This window comes from Amblyomma maculatum, chromosome 3 (genome assembly GCF_055883805.1).
Source record: "Amblyomma maculatum isolate TAMU_Amacu chromosome 3, ASM5588380v1, whole genome shotgun sequence".
Lineage (NCBI taxonomy): Eukaryota > Metazoa > Arthropoda > Arachnida > Ixodida > Ixodidae > Amblyomma > Amblyomma maculatum.
The window spans coordinates 108861237-108865410 of record NC_139346.1 but is presented as its reverse complement, the minus strand read 5'-3'; the positions used below and the strand labels follow the sequence as shown (position 1 = coordinate 108865410).

Below are 4174 nucleotides of genomic sequence, written 5' to 3'. Positions count from 1 at the left end.
CACGCGTAGTACCTTGACGTGAAAGGGAGCACCATACTCTCGGTCTCATCGTCGCCTTCGATGTTAGTTTCCTGTACAGCAAGGATGTCTATATCTTGTTCTACTGCCAACCTATATAATTGCCGTTGTCTCCTCCTCGCTGTAAGCCCTCGAACATTGATTGTGGCGAGTCGCAAGGACCTATCTGGTAGCGCCATTATAGCATGAAAATAGACCGAGAGTACGGTGCTTACCTTGGACGTCAGGTCCCGAGGCGCAGGATCCAGCGCACGGCATGTGCCTGCGCTTGCAACTACGAATCAGGCGGCGGCGGAGGTGGAGCCGGCGGCGTTGTTGCCGTCAACCTCCGCTCGGAAGCGATGTTCGGCCGTAGGCGTAACGTCGGCCGACGCATGGGACCTGTCTTTGAAGGTAGTTCTCCGGTGACGGTCCGTCCACGAGATGCTCCCTCTGGCTCGGCGACTTCGTGCGAGCGCTTAGTCGCCGAGACGGCGGCGCCTTCCTTTGAAGTGTCCATGGCCTCCTGCACCTCGCTCACGCTTTCCACCGACAGCAAGGTGTCTTTTTCTTGCACCACGGCTGGCGTACTCGGCTCCTCTGTTGACACAAGTGCGTCTTCTTCAAGGTTTCGCGTTTCTTCCGCGACTGGGTTTCCTGATGTATGCTCGGCAGACGCCTTTTCGTCCTTAGCAATACTAGCCTCTACCCTTGCTGTTGCTTCAGCATCAGCCTCGTCCATTAGGAGGTCCGAGTTATCGTCACTCCCCATGGGCCCTGCGACGCTGGCGTAGGTGCGCACGCACTCCGTCTCGTCGTGGCCAAAACGACGACACAGCACGCAGCGCGGTACCTTGCAGTCTCGACGAATATGACCGGTGTTCTGGCAGCGAAGGCAGAGTGGTGCCCTACCCGGCACTACCACAAGGGCCAGCTCACTGTCAATTCTCAGCTGATGTGGTATGTCCTCCGGCGTCACCCCCGCCTTGAGTTTCAGCGTCACGGTTCGTGTCGTCGAACCCTTGTCCGAAACACCGTTGACCCTCCAGCGTTCCTTCACCACTTCAGTCGTTCTTCCGTATGCGAGCAAAGCTGCCCGTACGTCGTCGTCAGGTACGGTGTGAAGCAACCAGTGCAACTTCAACCGGATGTCTTGATTCGACGGGTCGATGAGTACGCAGCGATGACTCTTCACTTGTACTTCGGCATTCTCGAGCAACCTCTTTGCACCTTCAGCACACTTGAACTTGACTGCCCAAACGTCACTCATTTGATATGCCCCCAAGGCCGAAACCTCGGGGAGCAGTTTCAAACGGGCCAGCGTATCCGTGGGCTTCCACACGGTAGGGCCGGGCTCTCACATCAGCATGCATAAACAAGGTATTCAAAACCAAACGCCCTGAAGGCAGACTAGGTAGAACAACACGGTACTCATCATTCGATGAAGCAGAAACCCTGTTACCGCGGCCAGAAACGGCCGCTGACACCGCTCCGTTGGAGCACATGATAAGCACGTCCGCTCGCTAGCGCGGCCGGAAGTGGACTCACCACTCAGCCACGAGTTCGATGATTGAAAACGGTACAAAAGCGCTTCTAGTGAATGCGGTGTTGCCTTAGAAACGTGCCGTAGAACGTTATACTCCGGTGTATATCGGTAATTATGAGCATGTTACTTACACAAGTCGCAGTTACACGAGTAGCGAAGTACGTTTCCGCTAGATTTATTCTGCGCTCTGCGCACATGCAGAGCCATCTTGCGGCAAACACAGAACCCCTCCTCGCAATGTGCGGCGCTGCCCCGACACGTGGCGCGCCACTCGCCCCTGACGTTTCGCCGTGCACCCTCACGGGTTGTAGAATCAAGCGTCTTTCCTTTCTTTAGATCACTATCTTCGCTCACCCGCTTCTCCCCTTCGGGCCGCGCGGGTACCGGTGCGAGGATGCCCCAATACCCTTGCATTTAGTAAGTTTTCTCGCTCTGTCCCCTTCCAACATCCAGCGTGCGTCACTCGAACAGTGGTGTTTAGGCGACGCGGCTCCTCTTTCCGCTCACAGCGCGATTGCTAGGTGCAGCGTCTAATGCCGGACACCTCTGACGTGATAATTAGAAAAAAGTTGTACAGTGCACTTAGAAGTGTTGAGTAGGAATAACGCTATCGCGTTGCACTCTTGAAGGCGAAGCCGTCCTCCAAATTTTTCTGCTCTGTGCTGGGTACTCTGTTCATATGCTCTGTGATCCAGCGTTCGAGGCGCACCGATTGTTCAACCAGACGGGGGAAGGAGGGTGGCTGATTGGCCCTGGTGGGGATGGGATAAGTAGGGCACCGTCGTTTGCAGCCGGGGCTAGCCTGCCACCAAATTTTCATTGGTTGTTGGCGGTCATTGCACCCGCCACCGCTTCGATATTGAATGACGGCTGTTGCGGCGCGTGTCTTTCTCTCCCTCATTTTTAGTGCGTAGCACTACTAGTCGTAATCACGGATTTCGCCGATGTCTGACCGAATCCGCTCACTCTGTCTTTTCGTGAACTTCAAGTGAAGAAAGAGAAGGCGGCGACGCGCGCGTCGCGCGGCTTAGCGTTGAGGAAGTGGAGCGGTCGTAAAGCTGCAGCAGAAGCCGCTCTTTCTCTTTCTTTGTCCATTCATCTCTCCGTGAACTTGAATAGGAGGAAGGGAAAGTGACGACGCCCGCATCACGCGACTAAACACATGAGGGGGAGGAACGGCCGCATAGATGCACTCAGTGAGAGAGTAAGAAAGTGAGAGAGGGGCGTATCAGTTGCGGACTTGGCTGTCGTCACTGGGCAGCGTTGCACAAGCGTGTGTTACTCCGGTGTGAGCAGTTGTTGTTGTCGTGGCAGTAGGAGACGAAAATGCACGGGCCTGCTACTGGCTGTGTAGCTGAGCCACCTCCACTGCCTCGTGCAGATAGAAGAGAAAATAGAGAAGGAAGAAAAGGAAGAGGGAGAGAAAGACGCGCTGCGCAACAATAGCCATCGTCCACCACCGAAACGGTGGCGGAGTGGAGGTGGTGAAGGGTGGCAGTTCCTGGCCTAAGACTGGCCTGGGCGTTGACGTACCAGTCCGAGCTCCTGAAGGGGCTGGGAGGGCTGGGACTGGTAGGTCAAAGTCGCTTACAGCAGGGGCTAGCTCGCCACCGAACTTTAAGGTGAAAGCCTTTAATGGCTCACACTATGGTGGACAAAGTATGTCCTGCTTCTGCGGCGACTGTCGCGTGGCGTTACTTGGCGCGCGTTCAAGTGTGGGATTGCAGATGGCAGGAAGGCTAGACAAGATGAGACTTCAGGAAGGAAGGCGCAGTATCTGTCACACTTTCTCCGGCAACTCTGTGTTTGGATGGTACGCCATCGATACTGTCGCGTGGCGTTCTTTTGCTCGCGTTCAAGTGTGGGATTGCGTGGGTTGGTTGGTTGGTTTGTCGGTCGGTCGGTCGGTCGGTCGGTCGGTCGGTCGGTCGGTCGGTCGGTCGGTCGGTCGGTCGGTCGGTCGGTCGGTCGGTCGGTCGGTCGGTCGGTCGGTCGGTCGGTCGGTCGGTCGGTCGGTCGGTCGGTCGGTCGGTCGGTCGGGTCGGTTGGCTGGCTGGCTGGCTGGCTGGCTGGCTGGCTGGCTGGCTGGTTGGTTGGTTGGTTGGCTGGTTGGTTGGTTGATTGGTCGGTTGGTCGGTCGATCAGTCGGTCAGTCGGTCGGTCGGTCGGTCGGTCGGTCGGTCGGTCGGTCGGTCGGTCGGTCGGTCGGTCGGTCGGTCGGTCGGTCGGTCGGTCGGTCGGTCGGTCGGTTGGGTTTAACGTCCCAAAGCGACTCAGGCTATGAGAGACGCCATAGTGGAGGACTCCGGAAATTTCTACCACCCGGGGTTCTTAAACGTGCCCTGATATCGCACAGCACATGGGCGCCTTGCTTTTCGCCTCCATCAAAAAGCGGCCGCCGAGACCGGGATTCGATCCCGCGTCCTTGGGAACAGTAGTTCAATATCTAAGGGCATCACATGAACCAACACTACCTGCTTAAATTCAAATGTTCTCACATATATTTAAAGTGCTCATATGCCAAGTAACTTAAGGTGGCTCAAGCAAACAGACATTGAAGCGCATTTTAGACAAATTTCATTAAGTAGAGTGACAAGGAAAGAGGCTGAAGTAATTTAAAATTTTAACCAT

At 55.8% G+C, this 4174-nt stretch overlaps 1 pseudogene; it reads right to left on the bottom strand.

The window, feature by feature from the left end:
* Positions 1–292: 292 nt before the first annotated feature.
* LOC146195535 (uncharacterized) lies at positions 293–1519 on the bottom strand (annotated as a pseudogene).
* Between the last annotated feature and the right edge of the window lie 2655 nt (positions 1520–4174).